Below are 22355 nucleotides of genomic sequence, written 5' to 3'. Positions count from 1 at the left end.
AAATCAAGGGCAAGCAGATGTTAACTGGACTTAAACTCCAAAGCTGTGCTCCTGTATTAAATTTCCTTTTGGCATAGGTTAGTGCCATTCACTCCTTTTGTCTTTTGAAGCTCTGCTTGTGCCTGCCTGGCAGCAAGAGGTGTTTTGGCAGGCCCTCTTGCAGAAGAGTTCGACATTAGGAGGGGCCTAGTATTAGGGTCATGAGTGATGAGTCTTCCTTTAACTAGCAGCGGTCCCTGTCTCAGACACAAACATCACTGTTCCTCGGGGGAGCTTCAGTTTCTACACCTGTACCCCACATACAATCAGAATCTTGTCTACCACACCAGGTTACTAGTTACTATTAGGAGGAAGCATCATCAACAGTAGACTATGCTTTTTTTTTTTTTTTTTTTTTTTTTTTTTTTGAGATAGGGTTTCTCTAGGTAGCCTTGGCTTGCCTGCCCTGGAACTCTCTCTGTAGGCCAGGCTGGCCTAGAACTCAGAGATCCACCTGCCTCTGCTTCCTGAGTTCTGTGATTAAAGATGTACGCCACCACTGCCTAGCTAATTTTTTTTTTCTTTCCTTTATTTGTTTGTTTGAAAGATGAAGTCTTACTATGTAACTAGGGATGGTTCGGAATTTGCTGTGTAGAGAAAGAAGGACACACCTGAAGAGGGCATCAGATTCCATTACAGATGGTTGTGATCCACCACGTGGTTGCTGGTGAACTCAGGACCTCTGGAAGAGCAGTCAGTGCTCTTAACCTCTGAGCCATCTCTCCAGCCTGCCTCTTTTTTTTTTTTTTTTTTTAATTACCTTTATTTACTTTATGAGTGTATGTGTGTGTGCCTGTGCTACATACAGTGTCTGAGAACAGTCTCTGAGAGTCAGTTCTTTTCTTCCACCAGGTTGGTCCCAGGGATTAAACTAGGTTGTTAGGCTTGGTAGTGGACATCCACATTGAGTGGGTCATCTTGATGCCTCAAAATCTTCATCTTTAAAGAATAAGGACCTTCAGCTGGAACGATGGTTCAGAGGCTAAAAGCATTCACTGCCTGCTCTTCCAGAGGTCCTGAGTTCAATTCCCAGCAACCACATGGTGGCTCACAACCATCTGTAATGGGATCTGATGCCCTCTTCTGGTGTGTCTGAGGACAGCGACAGTGTACTCACATATAGAAACTAAATAAATAAATCTTTAAAAAAAAAAAAAAAAGAAAGAGGGGAAAGAAGAAGAGGAAGAAGGAGGAGGAGGAGGAAGAGGAAGAAGAGGGCCTCTTCCTAGCATTCACACTGGACCTTACTGTGCTGATGGTTATGCTGATGGTGAACTGATCAGTCTAATATTTGTGGAAGGCTAGATCCAGGCAAGGAGGGTGATGGTCATCATTTCTTGTTTTTCTTCTAAGGTGATGGCTTGAACATGTGGCCAAGAAGAGTTTCAAGCCATGACACACCTAAAACCCATGCTTGCCACGCAGTTCCAGGGTTCGTGGGGCAAAGACCCCAAGGAACACTTGACAAAATGAAAGTCAGAATTTAAGAATGTTAAGCCAGCCAGCAACCACCCGGAGAGAACGGATCTCACAGAGCAGCCTGACTGCTTTCGGCAGGGAGCTTTTAATGGAAAAAAGCAAAACGGAAAACCCAAACGCTAAAACCGTATCCCTGTTGGCAGCTGCAGGAGGAAGCGGAGCAAGCAAGCAGTTTAACAGAAGCAAAGGTGTCAGTTAGCCAAGGTCTCTTGACCTCAAGTCCCTGTGGTAGAGTTTGGTAATTTCTAAGACTTTCCCGTGAGAGGGGATATAAGAGGGCATGTAAGTGGGGTTGGGGGGCTGTCAGCATTGAGTCAGACCTTAGATGACTGCAGCACAGACCAGATCATGGGACCCAGGCCTGCCACACAAGTACTTATTTATCTTATTCTTTACAAGAGTCTTGTGATCTCAGTTTCTTTTCCTTTTATTATTTTTTTTAAAGATTTATTTATTTCATGTATGTGAGCACACTGTTGCTGTCTTCAGACACACCAGAAGAAGGCACCAGATCCCCTATTACAGAAGGTTGTGGGCTGCCATGTGGTTGCTGGGAATTGAACTCAGGACCTCTGGAAGAGCAGTCAGTGCTCTTAAATGCTGAGCCATCTTTCCAGCCCCACACAGGTACTTATGATTAGAAAGAACCCTTACCTCTTTAGGACAACAATTCTCTCCCTATTCCCTTTTTTTCCCCTCTCCTCTCTTCTCCTTGCTTCTCTCTTCTGGGTTTGGATATACAACCCAGCTGGCCTCAAAGTCAGGATAGGCTTCTGCCTCAGCCTCCCCAGTGCTGGGATTCCAAGTTCTAAGAGAGATCTTTATATTCAGCAGTTGATTGGTTCATTCTAGAGCCAACTAGGAGTGCTTCTGTGCACACTTTTGAGGGATCATCTTGATTAGGTTGCGACGAACCTTCTGTAGAGGCTGAGATTTGAGGAGGTCTGAGGGAAAAGTTTATACGTTTTGCCTGCCTGTCTTTGCCTCTTGATGGTGAATGTTTGTGCTGCTGCTGGGATCCTTCACCGATATCAGGACCCAATGTCTTTGGATTTTCAACAAGGACTGAAGACCAGTGTCTTTCTGAGACTCCTCCAGCCCTTTGACGAAATACAGGGGCTACTGATTCACCCAGCATCATGGCCTGATCGTCTCTGAAGTCTTGTGTAAGCCAATTAGATAATTCAGATAAATCCCCGTCGTTTTCTGTGTCTCTGACATCCATTCTATTCCCCTCGTGAAACTTGACTAATACAAGGACTGGCCTTCAAATCCAGGGCAGAAACTTCTGGGTCACACAGGTGTCTGGGACACTAGGGCTGGAAGAGGAATTCAGACAGGAGGGTAGGCAGCAGAACTTGATGATGACATCGGAATGTAGTACCAGAGGGGCAGGGTGTCCTTCTGGGTTATGACTGGTCCTAGTGATGAGATGGTGTGTGTGTGTGTGTTTGCCATTAAATGCTTATGCATTATCTCACTGGTCAGAAACCAAGACTGACTTCCTTAAGGCTAGGCCACAGCCTTGCTTTCCTCCAGCAGTTCGAGCTGTCACATGTTGTTTCTAGGGCCTGTCAACATTCAGTTCTTGCTATGTCCTATGCAGGGAACCAGCGTTGAGTTCCTTTGTGGTCTCTAGGTTTACTAACTAGCATGTCTCCCAAACATACTACCTATTTTGATTGTACAGAGGAATCTAGCTTTATTTTCGGCCGGTTGAGTTTTAATTTCACACCAATGAGAGACTCAAAAGCATATGGCCCTCAGAGCACTCCCTATCAGAATCTCCAGGGGGAAGAATGTTGAAAGATAAATGTCCCAGACCCAGTCAGTCAGCGAATTTGAGACTTTAGGTGGAATTTAGGAATCTGCATGCTAAAATCCTCTAGGATGGGCTGGTGCTGATCCACTTCAGAAGGCAAAGTTGCTAAGCAAAGAGCAATTATCACAATCTGCCAATAGGCTATGAGGGTCCTGCCCACCCTCTATACCCTCCACCCCTTCCTCTATTCTGTAAGGAATCAATGAATGTAAAAATAGCCTTCCACATTCCAAGCTCATTTTAAGTGAAAACTCATCTTTAAAAGTCACCTTCAAAAAAAAAGTTATCTTTTTTTAGCCCCCAGAAGGTAAATTTCTTCCCTGTAAGGTAAATTTATGTTATTCAGATGCAGTGGTGTATGCCTAAAGTCCTAGCGGTAGAGGCAAGAGGCAGGAGGCTGAGTTCAAGGCTATCTTCAGTCTACATATCAAATCTGAAAACAGCCTCGTCTACAGGAGAACCTGGATTAAAAAAACCCAAGATCACAATATATGATATATTTTCGTCACACGAGTTGTAAGCGCTAATTCTACTAATCAGTTTGGGATTGGTTGTTATGGTCAGGTGTGAAGGAGGAGCTCAGAAATCTAGTTTCTGGAACTAACAAGGACTGATAATGCCCGACTACCTCCTAAGACCCCAGTTTATAAGAATCGTCTATCCAGACAGCTGCTATTTTCATAACCTCAGTTTCCCTCCCAGCTGGAGGCACTTGTTGCTAAATCGCACGAAGAGGAAATTAAGAAATGCAAAGAACTGGGGAAAGCGCTTCAGTTTCACTGGGAGAGAGAGAAACGCTCGCTCCTCCCACTGGAATTCCGCCAGGTACCGCGCGACAATTCGCGGCCGCCCCTTCTTTCCAGTCCGTAGCGCTGCAGCTCCTTTAACAGCCTTGATCAATCACCGGCCGATCCCCGAGGCCTCTCACGGGCGCGCGGCACTAGCTGGATTGGTCACGTCTGGTGCCCGGCTGGCTCCGCCCCCTCCGCCCTGTGGTTGGGCGGTGGGGGCCGCGGCCGCGGGGCGGGTCCGCCGGCGGGGCGGGGCGGCCGGTGCCCGGGGGCGGGCGGGCAGCAGCACGGCGGCCCCAGGCAGAGCCCGAGCTGGAGCTGGAGCCGCGGCGGCCGCGAAGTACGGGCGCCGGCGCTGTAGGATGAGGCAGCCAGCGGATCCGGGGTGAGCGCGCTCGGGGCCAGGTGGGGCGACGCAGGGAGCGTCGGACGGAGCAGGCCCTGGCTGGGTGGCCCGGCTCCGGGATACCGGCAGCTCCCGCAGCCGTTGGCGCAGCGGGGCTCGGTTCAGCCCCTTCCACTCTGCCAGGGCTCGGGACGCCCGCACTGGTGGCTCCGGGAGAGATCTTTCCCTTGCTTGGGGGCCGGGCGGGGCGGAGTCGCCCTGGGGCGGGAGGTGCAAGCCGTCAGGTCCCAGCCTGGCGTCAGCGGCTCGGTGTAGGTCCCGGGAAGCAGCATCCACACGCTTGCTGAAGGAAAACACTTGTCACCTCTGTGCGTGGGGCCCCGGCTGCCCGCCGCCCCCTGGGCCACCGTGGGAGAAGCTTAGGAGTGGAGGAGCGCGGTTACTTTTGCGCGAATCTGTCAGTGGCTGTCGGCGTCTCGCTTGTTTTTCTGCAACTCCTGGCTGACACCAGGGACCTAGGGGTGGTTTGTGTGCTTTAAAAGGGAGGCGGCGGCGCACTGAAAACCGGGGAGATCGGAAGGTTAACAAGTGACATTGGGCTGAGGCCTAATGCTAGCTGCCCCGCTGGGAGCACTGAGATGACCGTGGCGGAGACCCGGGGACGGGAGCTGGGACGGGAACCGCCGGCTCCATTGCACCACAAGCCACTCCGGAGCGCCGACTCTGCGCGCGGGAGTTGGTGCAAGGGAGTTTTTTCCCCCCACTGAAAAACGATTTTTGGAAAACTTAGCCCCTTAGTGGGTTGATGGTTACCTAAACCATCAGTTGTTATGGTTACACGGCATCAAATTTAAGGGCAAAGTCTGTTAAACACCCTCGCTTTTTTTTTTTTTTTCTTCTTCCTAGAGCTAAGGGGCACTTGTCATTAGATTTTATAGATACTGTGTAAGGACATACTTTTTTTAAGAGTTGAAGGAAAGGTGTGAGATCCTCTAGGATACAGGTTGTGTCCTGTTTAGGTGTGAGGTCCAAGTGTCTTGACACCATTGTTCTGCGCTCAATTGAGAGGAATAGGCTTTTCAGGAGCCAGATTAAACCCTCAGAAAAAGTGACAAACAGAGGGACAAGTCATCTTTGGCCCTTGGGGGAGTTTGAAGGGTCTGGGTTTGTGTTTTGGGTTGGGGTGACATGCAGTATCTTGAATTGGCTGGTGAAAAAAAACCGCCATTTCTGTTAGCTTTTCCCAACCCTTAAACGATTTCAGTACCTTTTCAGAGTCTTCCAAAACGGATACATGTTTTGAGGCTAGGAGGCTGAAGCCAGAGTTTTGCTGATCTTTGCTACCTGAGCTCCCTGGGGGTGGACATGAAGGCTTGGAGAGGGGTAGAGGAGGGCTCTGGGAGACTGCACGTACTTGCCATGTTTGTCTTCAGGAAAGGAGATGAACGTGGAGGTGATGAAGTTCACTGACAGAGTAGTGAAGGGCAGTGAGGAAGGACAGTTAGCGAGAGGTTTGGGCTGAGTGGTGACAAGTGAGAGCTACCTCGTATGCTAGGCACACTACTGTATGTTATTAGAGATTATGCTCTTAGACTTCTTCTAGGAAAAGCAGCAAAGGTTAGCCCGTGTGTGTGCGTGTATGTAATTTGAGAAAAGGCCTCTCATATCCCAGGCTGGCTGGCCTTAAACTTGTTCCTAGCTGAGGCTGACAGTGAATGTCTGATCCTCTGCTGATCCGCATCACCACACTGGGTTTGCGTGGTGTGGGAATCAAAGCCAGAGTTTCGCGTGTGTGAGGCAAGCCCTCTACCAACTGAGCCATCTCCCCAGCCTGATTATACTTTTCTATGGCACAACTGTAGAGTGTTATGAACAAAGACATTGCCTAGAGTCAAAAATATTTATTTGATAACTTTTTATTGAGGGTCTGTGATGTGCTGGAATCTGCCAGGCTTTGTGGATGTGGTAGAGGTGGGGGGAGGAGGAAGGAATTCCATCAAAGTCAAAAGCTCATTTTCCGAGGCTCTTGAAGTAAGAAGAGAGAAATATACAGAATGTTGCTTAATAAAAATGGCGGGGGGGTTGAAATCTTTCTACCTCAGATTACTTTGATAGCAAACTGAATCTTCAAAGACCAGTCTCTGTGTCAGGTTCAATACAAAATTATATTCATCTTTACGCGTTGGCCAGTGTCTTGATGTTAAGGGTTTTTCTTTCCCTTTTTCTTACGAGTTCATTAATTCACACATTAGGAAGATCAGAATGCTGCCCCTTGTCTTCTCGGTGCCTCTAGTTTTTCTTTCCTTCCTTCCCCCGCCCCCTCTCCTGTTTGACCCTTAGTCTCTAAGAGTCCCACTTAGGTGTCCGGTTTTTTGATTCTATCCCAAAGCAGAAGCTGACTGGAACTGAAAAGGGGGGGGGTTGTTTTGTTTTCAGTTTTTGAGACAGGGTTTCTTTCTCTGTGTAGCCCTGGCTGTCCTGGAACTCTCTCCACAGACCAGGCTGGCCTTCAACTCAGAAATCCACCTGCCCCTGCTTCCCAAGCGATGGGATTAAAGGTGTGCGCCACTACCAAGTAAAGGTGGTTTTTCAAGTCATAGCTCTGCCAAGTACTGCATCCCATCCTTTGTGCACAGACTAGTCCTGCAGGACAACAGCCTGCTTTTCTGGAGGAGGAAAGGGACTTAGCTCAGGATTGTCCATGACTTAACCAGGATGACAAGCTCACTGGACACAGCTGGACCTCCAACCTCCAACTGTTCGATCCTCAGATACGCTTCTCCCATTGTACCATACCTCCTTTCCTGGAGCCAAGTGGAGCTTATGAGAGTCAACCTAGAGCAGCGTCCAAAAGAGAGGTCAGGCTTGGCTCTGGCTAATGAGCTGCTGTGCTGTGTCGGTGAACAGTCAGCATCTGGTGTCCTGCCTCTGCCTGGTGGAATTTTGGGGGGCTCCTTAGATCACTCTGGGGGAAAGGTGATGCAGCTTTCTGGGACGGCATCCCTGATCGTTAGCTCTGTGACCTTGGGGAAATTGCTGTCTTTGTATACCTCAGTCTCATCACCTGTGTTCATGGCGTAGCATCACCAAGACGGTGCAGTCTGTATCATCTTAGTGTTCATAACAACAGTCAAGCTCACCGGGCCTTACAGTGGCACATGAGATGTGCAAAATGTTGGTGTGTCTTACAGTCAGTGGTCTTAGCGTAGATGGAGAGTGGTAGTAGATTATTTCTAGGTGGTTATGAGGAGGGTTAAGTGAGGTCACTGATGCTTAGCATACAGTGAGTCCCCATACCACTCGATGCTGTCAAATGACAGAACAGTTGACTTGAGCGTGCTGTAAGCTTTGGCACTCAGAGCCCTGGTGGTAATCCATGGACTGGGATCCTGGGCTGGAGGAATGGTTTCTGGTTTGCCTGGAGTACTACTGTCTTTTAGCTGACTGCTGACCCCATGAGAAACATTCAACTTCAGGAACTAATGAGCCATGGGCAGTCCTGGCTGTCTACTCTTTTTTCTTTTTTTGTCACCTTTAAATTCCTCAGTTAAAAATAAAGATTGATTTAAAAAAAACTGGAACCCCGTACTGATGGATTCCTATATGTGAATCTTAAAGTGATTCGAGGTAATAGCCATTCAAGATTTCGTGTTGTTCCTTTTGAAACTCGGTATGGCGCCTGATGGTCTGACGTGAAATGACAGTGAGAGGACCGTGGAGACACTCTGAGTGGTTCTGGGTGAGATGAACAGAGCTCTGCACTTGGTACCCTGAGGCCTGGTAGGCCTGATGATGTCAGCTCTGATCCCTGGGTTCCAGGGACATTGTTACACACAGACTCTCAGTCTCTGACAAATTGATGACTTCTTTTTTTTTTTTAATTATTTTATTATTTTATGTGTATAAGTGATTTTGCATGTATGCCTGTGTACCAAAGGCTAACCCTCCATCCCAAGGACTTTTTTTTTTTTTTTTTTTTTTTTTTTAAGTTATGTGTCCCCTTGCCTCCACCCCCAATACAGTCTCAGAGTATCTGAGCTTCTGAACGCGAGGATCTGGGATACTCAGTGGTTGAAAGGAAATTACTTTAGTCAGGACATTTTATTGTTTTGGAGACAAGGTTTTGTGTTGTGGCCCAGTCTGGCCTTGAGTTTGCTTTGGTTTCTAGAGAAGCTGGGGTTATAGGCTTGTCCTATCATTTGAGAGTTTCATTCAAGGCTTTCAGAGTCTTACATGGATGTTTACGACTATGTTTTGAAAAGTAGAAAATAGCACTTGAGAGGCAGAGGCCAGCAGATGTCTGTGAGTTTGAGGACAGCCTGGTCTACATAGGGAGTTCCATCCGGTATAGCCAAGGCTCCATGTTAGGTCCAGTCTCAAAGTTTCAAAGAGAAAAATAGAAAACAGTTAACAATCCATAATAATAAACTGGTTATTATTTATGGAGAATTGCTGTGTGCTGGGTCTAAACTTTACCAAGTTTAAACTTCAGGAAATTGTGTGGTTTTTTTTTTTTTTTTTTTTTTTTTTTTTTTTTTTTGTGGAGATAATAAAATAGGGTTTCTTTCTTCCTTTCTTTCTTTCTTTCTTCCTTCCTTCCTTTCTTTCTTTCTTTCTTTCTTTCTAAGGTTTATTTATTCTTGTATATGTGAGTAAACTGTAGCTGTCTTCAGACACACCAGAAGAAGGCATCAGATCTCATTAAGGATGGTTGTGAGCCATTGTGTAGTTGCTGGGATTTGAACTCAGGATTTCTGGAAGAACAGTTAGTGCTCTTAACCACTGAGCCATCTCTCCAGCTTCTACTTTCTTTCTTTAAAAAAAAAAAAAAGATTTATTTATCATGTACATAGTGTTCTGCTTATACATATGCCTGTAGGCTGGAAGAGGGCACGAGATTTTATTTCAGATGATTGTAAGCCACCATGTGGTTGCTGGGATTTGAACTCAGGACCTCTGGAAGAGCAGTCAGTGCCCTTAACCACTGAGCCATCTCTCTATCCTGAGACAGGGTTTCTTTATGTAGTCTTGGCTGTCCTGGAATTTGCTACATAGATCAGGCTATCCTTGAACTCAGAGTGTTTGCTCCTCCTGCCTCTGCCTCCATTGTGCTGGGATTAAGGGTGTGCACCACCCTTAATGAATCTGGCTATGAATCTCACTTTAAGATAAGACTGTAGTTCAAAGAGGTTGAATAATGAAGCCTGGGTCTTAGGACAAGGTCAGAGCTCAGGCTTCTGCTGCCCCCAGCATGAGTTCTGTGGTAATGTCATGAGTGTCTCACTCTTTCTGGAACCCTTTCAAGCCACGAGCTCTGGGAGCTCTCCCAGGTTGAAAGGAAAGAGTCCTCTGCTCGGACTCTTTCCAGTCACAGCTGGAAAGCCTGTACCTGGTCAACCAGGTCCACCATGAGTGAATTGGGGTAACTTGGATAAGCCTAAAGAATAACTCCTACTGGAGTTAGAGGGCAGTTAAGTCCTTTCCTTTGGTGAACAAAGCCATTGGCAGGTCGCCGTGAGCATAAATGGAATAATTGAGAGATGAGGTTAACCTTTTCCGAGGAATTTCACCACAGGATGGGAGACCCAGGTGGGCTTTGAAGTAACCTTTGTCTGTTGGATTTTTCTGGAGCATTGGTTCTAAGCGTTTGAGGAGATCATTGAACGGAGACAGTGAGCACCTGATAGCTTATTTCACAGTTGAGAATGGCCTGGGGTAGCTTACTAGCATTCGAGACCAAACACTGCTGTTGCTATCCGCAGCTCACCAGTCAGAATCAGAACCTGCATTTAAAAGAGCGGTCTTTCTCTGCTGTGAACGCGTGCCTAAGATGGCTCAGTCTCTTATCCACTTCTTAGTCCTTTCTTACACCCAGTGCTATCCCTTAAGCAGCATTCCTAAAACTGTTAATACTTATTATTTTGGGTTTAAGATAGAGAATTTAAGAAATATCCCGTTGGACTGACTGAACAGTGGCTGTCAGCTACCAAGCATTTGAATTTTCCCTGGTCTCAAGCACCGTGCTTGGCATTGGCAATCTGATGAAGGAAACAGATGTGGTCCCCACCTGCCCACAGCACCATATGTGGTCTAGACAGTAGACAAGCCAACAGATGCCCTGTAGGGATTGTACACACAAGATGGTGGGGAATGCGAAATTGCTCAGAAGGGAACTGGGAAGGAACAGGAATGACAGTGAGAGGTGGGCAGGTGACCAGTGACTGCTGACCAGAGGTAGAGGCATCTAAACAGACAGCGCCTTATATGAGTACATTGTAGCTGCTTCCAGACACTCCAGTAGAGGGCATCTGATCCCATTACAGATGGTGGGAGCCACCGTGTGGCTGCTGGGAGTTCATCTCAGGACCTCTGGAAGAGCAGTCAGTGCTCTTAACTACTGAGCCATCCATCTCTGCAGCCCAAGGCAAGTTTTATAAAAGACAACATTTAATTGAAACTGGTTCAGAGGTTCAGTCCACTATCATCAAGGCAGGAGCATGGCAGCATCCAGGCAGGCATGGTGCAGGCAGAGCTGAGAGTTCTACATCTTCATCTGAAGGCTGCTAGCAGAATTCTGGCTTCCAGACTTTTAGAGTGAGGGTATTAAAGTCCACACCCACAGTGATATACCTACTCCAACAAGGCCACACCTCCAAATAGTGCCACTCCCTGGGCCGAGCTTATACAAACCATCACACAGTGTGAAAGATGATAGAACCCCTGTATTCATCATGCAGCCTCACTAATTAGCAACATTTTGCTGACATTTTTTTTCTCCTTTTGAAACAGAATCCTAAGTATCACAGGCTGTCCTTGAATTCTTTATATTGCTTGGCAGTATGAAGGACCTCCTGATCCTCCTGCCTCACCTCCCAGGTGTTGGGACTCTAGGCATGTGCTGCCATCATGCATGTGCTGGATTTTGCTCAGCTCTTTCTCACGTGGCTTTTTGCCGGAACGTATTGGTGGATTTCCCAAAGATACACTTACATGTCTGTCTTTGAACTAAAAACTCATGTTCTAGGTGTGATCAAAGAGAAGAAATGTTAAAAGTTCTAACCCAAGACGGGAACTTCTTGGAAATCTTCATTGTCTTGGCTGTGATGAGATGTAAAGGGATCTATGTGAGCTCGAGGCCACCCTGGTTCACATAATGAGTTCTGTGTGATAAACCTCTGTTGTTTTACTTTTAAAGGGACAGTTCAAATTGGATATGCAAATAACTCTATAGCAGTGTCCCTGTGGGCCACTGTCCAACAGATCTTCCTGTAAAGTCAGAAGTATTCTGGAACTGGGTTCTCTAATGGTCACCACCTACAATTTGGAAGGTGGCGATGGCACTGAGAGACTGAAGCTTCAGTTATGAAATTTTAAGTACTTTTAGTTGAGATAGTTCCACGTGGTCATGTTAGACAGGGCAGGATCCAGTCTCAGCAGGAAATGTGGCTCAGAGGTAGAGAGCACTTGCTTAGCATGTGTAGGGATGAGAGTTTAATCCTCAATACCACAGAAAACCCAAGCCAGGAACCACCAGTTGGAACCCAGCTCAACTGATTGGAGCAGCAGATGTAAGCACACACATTACAAGTGTCCCTAAGCTGTCCTTTGATAGAGAAGGAGTCTGTGTGGAAGGGACAACCACCCACGGGGTGGGGTTAGGGTCTAGGCTGGCCTCAGAGACTCAGAACAATCACGTTTGATGCTGTGGTGTCTCCTGAACCTATGGTTTTGGGAACCTAGGTTCCCTGAACCCCTGAGCTCTTGATCACTGTGCACCGGGAGGTAGAGAGGCTAGGGAAGGCTGTGGAAGGCGTCAGAGGTAGGATGACCCTAGCCTTGGCAGCTGTGTGCACTACTGTAAGGATTTACAGGCTCTTCCAAGACAACACTTGGGCTGGGAGATGATGGTTGAGGAGGAAACACGGCAGTTCTTTATCCCTAGGACATCATAAGGTGGTTGGTTGATAAACACCATGGGTGGCAGTTTCAGTGACTGGGAGACTGGCCTTAAATTCATGTACAAATTCTGAAAAGTGAGTGCCAAGCGGGTGTTCTGATAAGCTGCAGGGTTTGCGCAGCAGGCTTTCTTCTGGAGGCCATTGGCGTTTCTCCTCACAGGCTCTTTGCTCTCTGCTCTTTCTTTGCCACTTCCTTGCTGTATGCTCCTGATGGCATCTCTTGGGTGATCTCTCTGGCTTCGTTGTCAGATGGCAGGCTTTGTACTAACCGCCTCCCTCTCCTGCTCACTCCTCCTTTCCAATCTGCTTACTGATACTGCAGAATAGTCTGTTTTAAGCAACACTTAGGCCTCTGGGATAGCTCGGCAGGTACCCAAGTCTGATGACCTGACTTGGCTCCCTGGGCCTCAGTCATGGTGGAAGGAAAGGAGCCAATTCCCATAAGTTGCCCTCTGACCACCTCCACACAAATAAATAGATAAAAATGTAATAAGTCCTATTATTTATTTAGAGAAAAATGGAACAAAAACATCCTGCTGGGTGGTGGCATACACTTTTAAATTCCAGCACTCAGGAGGCAGAGGCAGGCGGATCTCTGATTATTAAGGCCAGCCTGGTCTACAGAGCAAGTTCCAGGACAGTCAGGGCTACACAGAGAAACCCTGTCTTGAAAAACAAAACAAAAAGGTAAAAATCCTGACATGATCCTGTGATGTCTTTGCAGCTGGTGAAAGACTGGGTAAGATTACATTGTCCCTCTGTCCTCTTCTGCAGACCTGCGTCTGGCCCCTGGAGGATCACTTAGGTGTGCTGCCACTTTTCCAGCCCTGGACATTTAGGAACTGAGTCGTCCTCAGGGAACCTAACACCTCCCTCGCCTCCCTCTTTCTGTTCTTTCCCTTTTCATAGCAATTGTCACAGATTGTTGTTTCAGAGTCTGTAATAAAGCTGCTTTTTCTTCCTTCCCCTGAGGGCAGGGACCTTGTTGGTTTCTCTCCTTAGGTGCCCAGGACATAAGACCCAGCACAGTCGCTGCTGTTATCAGGGCTTCTAGCATTTGATGAGAGGCTGGCAGAGAAAGCACACCAGGAAGTATGGGGAAGCTGAGCATGAGGAAGGCTCTCTAACACTTGGGCTCATTGTAGAGCCTGAATAATATTTAGGACAGACTGAGAACAGAAGCTGGGAGAAGCAGGGGAGAGTCTAAAGTAATCCATTTGGGGAGCTTCAGGGTAGGTTCAGAGGAAGCTCGATTTCTTTGTCCCAGACTTAAGAGACATCGGCCTACCCCATTACAAGGATTGGATTTTAGGGTGGACCCTTGTCAGAAAGGGATTTTTGTTCTTAGCCTCAAGCAGCATCCTTCCCTGTTCAGTGTGACTACAGTCAGTCTCTAGGTGTGTGATTTGCTTGTGTGGCCTGTGGTCAGGATGCAGGATCTACGCCCCCCTCTCTTCCCTTTCACTTGCTTTGCCAGTGGGGGATAACCTGTTTAGGTTGTAGCCACTGGAACTGCTAAAACATTGTGCTGAGTGAGCATGTGACAAGAGCTCCTGGACACTATAGGAAGGCTGCATGCTGTGGGTAAGGGACTTTCTGCTCTTGGGTGCCTCCCTGGTGAATGTAGACCTGGCAGTGCATCTTGGCAGACTTACCTTCTTCCTCAGGCCCACTTCCAAATGAACTGGCGAGTGCCCAGCAGCCAGTGCCCACAGACCCCAGGGAAACAGAAGAAACTTTGAACTTTCCCAGACTTGGAAGTTTTGAGTAGGAGATTGAAGTATATGGGGTCAAGATGGTGGATAAATTCCGTCTTTGGCTTTGTGATTTAAGAGAGAAAGTTGGTGTGAATCATCACTGATGGTTTTCTAGATAATATCTGTATGGAAGAAGGGGACTCTAGATCAGGGCCTCAGGTACCAGAGAAGAGGTGGTCCCCTTGTGTGGGGGTTGGGAGGGTAACAGTGTTTTAGGCCGCTTTGTCAACTTGATACAAGCTAGAAATATCTGGAAGAGAATCTCAGTCTGAGAATTGTCTAGGTTAGATTGTTCTGTGGCAAGTCTGTGGGGAGCTGTAGCCGTCTTGGCTGTTAATTGGTACAGGAAGGGCCCAGCCCACTGTGGGCAGCTGCATTGCCAGGCAGGCCATCTTGAGCTGTTTAGGAGAGCTAGTTGATGCAGCAAGCAGCATCCTGCCTGGTTCTGCTCCACCGTGGCTAGGAATTGAATTCTGTAGTTGGAGGTAATACTGTGTGGAACAGGAAGCAGGCCTGACATTGAATTCTTGCCTTGATTCTGTGGTAGATTGTGATGTGAGATTGCAAGCCAACTTCTCTTCCCATGTTGCTTTTGCTTAGGGTATTTTGTCATGGCAACAGAAATGAAACCAGAGTAAGCCCATTAACCCAGGGCTTCATGGATGCTAAGCAGTGGTACCTCTGAGCTCTATCTCCTGGCCCATAAGAGGCGGTATCATGAAGATCACAGCCTGTGTTTTCTGGGAGACTTGCAAGTCTGGTTAATTAAGATGGCCTCCAGCTGAGGATTTTAAGGACACAAGAGTATAGAGGAAAAGTGTAGACAAAAGATAAAAGGGGGTCCTGTGGGACTTGGTGTGTGTCTTGGCATGGCAGTGGTGACCAGGAAGGAACTTTTAAGTGGAAGATGGCACAGAGGAGGGCTCAAGTTTCTACAGACTTATGTCTGAGGCCGAGCAGCTCATGGAGGAAGCTCTCTGGTGAGCAAGGCTGCTCTGCATTGGAAATCCTGCAGCATAAAGAACAGGCTGGGAGTTAGCATGGGAGGCAGAGCCAAGAAGGAAGGGGTCATATGGCTCCCCAAAGGAAAACCCCTCTGTGGGATTGAGTCTGTAGGGACTGATGATGGAAACAGGTAGGAAGACACAGGAGGGCAAGTGACATCCTAGTGAGACTGCCAGACCTCAGCAGCAACAGGCCCTCCGCAGGTGTAATTAAGCATGCAGATGTTTGTGTAAGGTAGATCGTGTGGGAACTCCTCTTGGAGAGAAGTAGGGAAGAGGGAGGAAAGGAGGGAGGGAGGGAAGGAGGGAGGGAGAGAGGAAGAGAGTGACGCTGTACCTAATGGTACCAAATAGAAAAAGGCTGGAAGTGTTTGTGCTCCTGTTTGTATTGCACTTAATGGTACCAAACTGGAAAAGGTCGGTTGACAGTGGCTGAGATAAAAGCTGTCCAGAGGCCAGCTGAAGTGTCAGCAGGAGTGAACATTGATGCAGGCCGGATCGACCCCTAAAGCCATCAGCTGAGTGTTTCCTTGTTCGAGTTTCTGTTTCCTTAGAGTTAAAATGGTGGAATGCTTCCGTCAGGAGCCAGGAGCCTCCCTGGTGTCCCCAGTGTCCAGATGCTTATTGGGGTGACTTCTTGGATATCATTCCACAACAGTGACTCACTTAGGGGGAGGACCTAGTACGTGTGAGCAGGCATGGTACCATCGCACCTGATCCAGTGAACCTCAGAGCACCCAGCTGCCTGTTCTTCCACATCCATTGGCATGCACCAGGCAGACAGCAGAATTGATTGGTACCCGCCCATCACCGACTATTTAACGTGTCCTCTGGGCTTCCATCTACCTCATGCTGTCCAGAGTTCAGAAACTCCAGCAGCTGCTGTGTGAGGCTGGAGATACTGTCCTCAGGGGGAGTCCAGCGCTGCCCCAGTGCAGGTCAGAGCTGACACAGAGGTGGAAAACAAGTCAGGGCAGTGGAGAGCCCAGGGGAAAGGAGTTGCTTTTGTTTTAATTTCCCAGGGTAGACCAAAGCCTACAGGGATAGGGTGAGTAGTGTTCGATCCTGATGGGAAGGTTAATAGTAAAGCAGGAACATTAATTTTTTTTTTTTAAAGGCTAAAACTCCCAACAGAAATGACTATTGATCATGTTCTGAGCCAGAGACCAAACTCATTTGTTGAACTTGGCTTTAGTCTCAAGGCTTGACTGTGACCGAGAGCGTGTTCCTCGGAGGCTTAATAGCCCGAAGTGAGTTTTATTTCGGGAGATCTGATTTGTGGTCCCAAAAATCTCAGAGAAGAAAAAAAAGACATGTCATACAGCTTCTGCGTTAGGCAGCGAAGGTGTTGTGGCAGCAAGCTTTCGTTGTAAGACCAGGGCTGAGAATTTTCTGGGTTGATGCTCAAGAGGCCCCTCCAAAGGATGGCCCGAGTGAGTTTACGATGCTGGAGTGTTACTCTTGAAAACACATTTCTGAACTTTTTCTGTTTTGATCTATAGCTTTGATGGAATACTGGAGAGATTGCAATTTTAACTATTTCTGAACCTAGCTGCTGAGGCCCGTAAGCACATGGTACCTACAGTTGACACTGGCTCCAGCTTCTTCTGGGTCTGCAGCCTCTCACCGTGGGCTTCCTCTCTTGGTGCTGTAGGGAGGTGCGCCAGCCTGGCGCTCACTGACGAGTGAACACAGCAGGCACCGCATGGATCTTGTAATGCTGGGTGAGATGGGTGTTTTTGTATCTTTTGTGTCATGTTCCTGCTTTAGGAGCTCATTTATACAAATGCTTAAGTTGGTATTTAAAGTAGGAACCAGAAGGTTCTCAGTCTTAAAGTAGTCTGCAGCCAGGAAACAGGTACCTGAGGCCTTTAGTCTTTGCTCTTGCCTCTCAGGGTAGTGTCAGCCTCTTCCAAAGAGTGCTGTTCAGAGGGATAGAAACATCCTGATAGATGTATAAGAAACCAGAAACTGATTCTAGAATATGGTTTATGACTATAATTTTAGCATTGGAGAGACTAGAGAGACTGAGGCAGAAGGATTGCTGTGAGTTTGAGGCCAGTTACCTAGGCTACATAGTGAATTTCTGTATTGCCCCCAAGAAAAAAAAAGAAAAGGAATATCATCTAATATGTAGCTACTGGTGTGACTTCAGGCAGGTTCTTTGAGGCTTGTTAAAGGGCTTAGAACAGATTATTCCAGCTTCGAGTTAGGTGGGCTGTTCAGCAGTCCCAGGAGGATTGACAGATGACAGCTCACACAGATAGTGGCTCTGCGGAGGAACCAACTGGGCAGGCCCACAATGTCACAGCAGTCAGCTTTCTGAGTGCAGCACCCTGAAGGCTTGGCCACTCCCTCAGCTCTAGTCTTCTGTGAACGTCTGTAGTCATGTTCTAGAAAGACCTTCAACTTGCGATCCTCCTGCCTCCGCCTTTGAAGAATCTTAGAGCAAGTGTTTCAGTACCTGGGATAGCACTAAGCCTGGCAAGTTCTTAATTATAAAATGGTTAATTAGATTATTTTCTTCCAAACCAGTAGCTTATAAATCAGTATAGCAGTTTTTCTTCATTTTCTCTTTCTTTCTCTTTCTAAATTAAGAAAATACTTATGTTTCAGATTATCAATTTGTTTTTCAATATTTTTGTTATGTCTCTTATATCTAGTAAGTCACCAGCTGTTTTTCTGTCTAGGCTTGGTGAAACAGTGGATGTCTTCTTCCTGGGGGCTTCACCCAGTGCCTCGTGTCTTGTCTAAACTTCTAGAATTGCAAAACCTAAGAGGATGCCACGAAAACTCTACTTACCTATTTTAGTCCAAATGTGTAATGACTTGGGAGGCAGAAGCGAGCTGAAGGCTGGTCTGGTCGGTCTACACAGTGAGCCCTGTCTCAAACAAATAAATGAACTGCAATGAAAAACATGTAATCAATTCTTTATATCAAGTGTTTTTTTTGAGGGTGGGATGGGTAGGCATTTTATAGTCCTGGAATTCACTCTGTAGACCAGGCGGGCCTTGAACTAACTTATTCACTTACCAGTGCTTCCCAAGGGCCAAGACTAAAGGTGTGCACTAGCTAGGCACATAGGTGTTTTTAACCTCAGAGGAGAAGGGAAGCCTGTCTTTCCAGGAGTTGATGATTGCGTGCGCGCATTTCGGGATGTCTTTAATGTTTATCAAGTTTTCAACTTCATCCAAGGTTGGCCTCACACACCAAAATGTCCCTTTCCTGGCTGCTAGGCCCCTGTAGCTCAGATCTTTAAAGCCTTTGTGGAGTGTCTTGTGAACCCCCACACCCCAGTTCCTCAGGCTCACAGGGTGTTTTCTTCCTCTGATTTTCTCTGTTTCTCTTCTTTTGACAGGTGCCGGTTGTCCCTCTCATGGGCTTCTCTTCATGTTTCTCAGGGTCCTCTCTCATCCTCTCTCCTCCTCCTCTCTGCTTTACTATTTCTTTCTTCTTTCTAAGACAGGACTGCACTGCTTTTCTGTTAGGTGTTGTAATTCTCATCTCAGTCAAGGAGGACCAGGAAGCCTGATGCTCCCGGTGGTGTAGCTCTGCCCGTGGCTCCTGCTCCTTCCTAAGATACCCTGGGGCTTCAGCTCTCCCTTTTCTGTCCTGTCCTGCCGCTCACCCACTGTAGCAGCCCCCAGCTGGCTTAGGTCTCATCGTTGTCCGGCTGTGCTGTGTGATGTGTGCTCTGCTCATGAGCAATTGCTTGCGCCTTACTCCCCGACTCTCCAGTGCTGCCAGAGGCAGTAAAGATAGAAACTGTTGCTGTCAGAAAGACCGTTCTTCAGGGCATCATGATTTGTGCTACAGCTGATAGTAGGTGGCAATGTTGCCGCAAACCCTGTCATCCAAACTAGCCTCCTTCATCCCCTGCTCATCTGCTTCTACCAGCTACAGTTTCTCCCCCAGTGCTCTGGGGCGTTAAAACCTGGCTCTTAAAGGGAAAAAATGTTCTCTTCTTACTACTTCCGAGGCATCCTTAGCCTGGTGAGGGTGCACACCTTCACCCCAAGGTGGGCATAATATCTGGGAGGCATCAGTTAAGAAACTGGATCTCTTCATGGATAGAGCTGTCTCATGAGCTGGTAATGCAAGCTGTTGGTAATTACAGAAAACCTACCGTGAGGTTCATCTAAAATTAATGAAGAGTCAGCGCTGTGGATTTTAAATACAGAGGGAGTCAGGGCTTGGGCCTTAATTGTCCAGGTGTGGATGACTCCCTGCTGTATTCTAAGTCTGCAGCTGGCTTTCCTTGGTTTGATGCCTTCCTCTCATCCAGTCGGATTACATTCCTACCACACAAACTTACTGTAATGAGAGGCTACCAAAATATGCAGGTCAAATGGTTAGGCCGTGTCCTGTGACCACAGAATAGTGAATGACCTCGTGCCCCCTGTCTGTGTTAGCTTTGTTTCTCCCTCTTTCCCTCTCCTTTAAAAAGGTTATTATGTGTATGATTGTTTTACCTGAATGTGCATATATGTACCGATCCCTGTCTGGCCCACAAAGACCAGAAGTGGGTGCTGGTCCCCTAGCACGGAAGTTATGGACAGCTGCAAACTGCCATGTGGGTGCTGGGAAGTGAACCTGGGTCTTCTGCAATGATCACTTCTAAGAGCTGAGCCGTGTCTCCAGCCCTCCCCTGACCCCTCCACTGTCTCAGCAAGTCGCTTCCAGTGTGGAACTTCTGGAACCAAGACATTGCCATCTCTATTTCAGCCTTCTGAGCTGCTGTGACTATAGGCACATGTCACCTTGCCCTGGGGATTTGCAAGAAAACAATGATAGGCGGAAAACAAAAACTGGGCAAATAAAACCAACTAGACCAGTACCTCTGTTTTCCGTGCTTTGACTCTGTTGAAGGCAGGTCTCTCATCACTTGGTTTTGTATGTGTATCAGCATGTGCCGATCTCCAGATCTTAGTGCACTGTAGTAGATACTGAAGGTATTTTAAGGCTAAACTATTTACTTGGTGACTTAGACTTTATAGACATACTGTTCTATGCTTTACTAGGAAGGGTGTCTGCACCATATGTGCTTTTGTGTGACTTGAAAGGGATTCACCTTGAAAAGAATCTATTCACCTGAATAGATTCTAGTTATGATAATGAATTTGACATAGCTCAAAAATATCCATTTTCTAGACTTTTAAGGGAATTGTCAAATTACAGCAAATAGAGTTAGAAATTATTTTGCAATTTTCTCAGCAGATTGTAATATCTCCTTCTGCACATCCAGTCATCTTGGAAATAACAGCATAAAGGTATCTTTTTCTAAGATGGACAATTTTCCAAATAGAATGGTAGGTACCTTTTGGGCAGAGGAGTGGTGGGAGGTCATCTGCAGGAGAGCGTTGGTTGCAGGTAGTGTTTTCAGCTGCCACTAATTACCTTTAGTCGCTTTGGGAAGAAGTCCCCAAATGGCTGCCTGTGTGAAGAAAAGATGGGTAGACATGCATTGAAGTGGGATCTTTAGGGCCACCAGGCATTTTTTTCTGAGGTTTGTAGAAAAGGGGGGAGCAGCCAGGGTTGGGGAAGTACTGAAGCCATTCAATTTGTAAGATAATCACCTTTCTCTTCTTTTGAGACCAGAGCTTGCTTGAAGCTGGCCTTGAACTTTCAGTGATCTTCCTGCCTCTGCCTCCTAAGTTCTGAGATACTTAAACTGTCAAGTTTGAAAAAGCATGGAGTAAAAACTTGTCAAGACAAAAATAAAATGTAAAAGTTAAACTTTTTTTTACATGGAGGGGAAGATACACATGTACTTTTCAAGGATGTTTAACTCTAAGACAGCCGTTCTCAACCTGTGGGTCTCGAGCGATGGTTTCACAGGGGTCGCATATCACGTGTCCTTTGTATCAGATAGTTACATTACGAGTCATAATGACAGTAAAATTGCAGTTATGAAGTAGTAGTGAAACTCACCTTATGTTGGGGGTCACCACAACGTGAGGAACAAATGGAAGGCCACAGAATTAGGAAGGGTGAGAAGCGCTGAGCCTCCAGGCCTGGTGTGCTGAGGGTACCCAGAACACTGAGGAAAGAAAGGGAGCTGCTCAGTGGCAGGAAAGCCTGCCTGGCAGGGGACCTTCCATGGAGATGTGCCTCACACCTGGAGTGATGAAGTCTCAACATTAATTCGACCTTTCACGGGAAGCTGGATTAAATAACGTATCTCAGAGGCAGGGGAAATGCTCTTCGTGAACCACCAAAGCCTGCAGAAGGGAGTGTCACCTGGTTATGAGTGGAAAGCAAGCCCAAGATCACAATCCCCCGTGAAGACCTTGCCTGCATGCCTGCTGTCTTGGGCTGAAGCTGGAAGGCCCTTGTATTGGATGCCCCGAAACATGAGAGCTCTGCACCCACAAAAAGATGCTATATGAGCTGCTGGCCTGGGTTCTTAATGGTTCTCCTGAGAAAAGTTTTGGATTCCAAGCAAACTTGCTAGGATCCTTACTCACTGGAGGCAGCTCTGGGAACACTGGGTTTCCTGAAATAACCCAGTTTAAAATTCTCACGCTATGTTAGTCACTGTGAGAGAATACTCAGGGGAGAGAAATTCAAGGTGAAAACAGTTATTTTCGCTCACGGTTTCAGAGTTGAGTTCCAAGGTTGGCTAGCTCCTTGCTTTGGGCATGAGGCAGACTTGCAGCAGCAGAACCAAGCAGCTGCTCACTTGATGGAGGCCGAGACTCAGATGGGAGGTGCTGGGTGTGTGATGTAGGATGGGGGGGCGTTAGGGTGTGCTTTGGGAGAGAGTATGAGTGCTCTGTCCGGGCCAAAGCATTCCTGCAGTGAGGTATTTCCTCTGGGAAGTCTCTGCCTCTTTTGCCTTTAGTTTTGTTTTTATTTAAAATTTATGTTGTATGTTTATGGGTATTCTGTCTACATGCATGTCTGTGTATCACATGTGTGTCTGGTGCCTACAGAGGCCTTAAAAGAAGGTGTCAGATCTCACCTGGGACTAGAGTTGTAGATAGTTGTGAGCCACTTTGTGGGTGCTGGGAATGAAATCCAGGTCCTCTGGAAGAACAGCCAGTGCTTTTAGCCACTGAGCCATCCTATCAGCCCTTTTAAACAACCAGGTCTCAATTTGTATCCTAGGCTGACTTAAAACTCACTCTAGCCCAGGCTAGTCACAGAAATCACTGT

At 47.1% G+C, this 22355-nt stretch overlaps 1 protein-coding gene across 2 annotated transcripts in view; it reads left to right on the top strand.

Moving 5' to 3' along the window:
• Positions 1-4390: 4390 nt before the first annotated feature.
• Positions 4391-22355, top strand: part of TEX2 (testis expressed 2) — a 104127-nt gene continuing 86162 nt past the window's right edge. For both annotated transcript variants that reach the window (XM_080922529.1, XM_080922530.1), the window contains exon 1: positions 4391-4516. The gene's annotated coding sequence lies outside the window, so the exon portion shown is untranslated. The remainder of the gene's footprint in view (positions 4517-22355) is intronic.

Source organism: Micromys minutus (assembly GCF_963924665.1).
Source record: "Micromys minutus genome assembly, chromosome: 10".
NCBI classification, from domain to species: Eukaryota; Metazoa; Chordata; class Mammalia; order Rodentia; family Muridae; genus Micromys; species Micromys minutus.
Note: the sequence above shows the minus strand (reverse complement) of the source record. Positions and strands in the feature narration are given on the sequence as shown.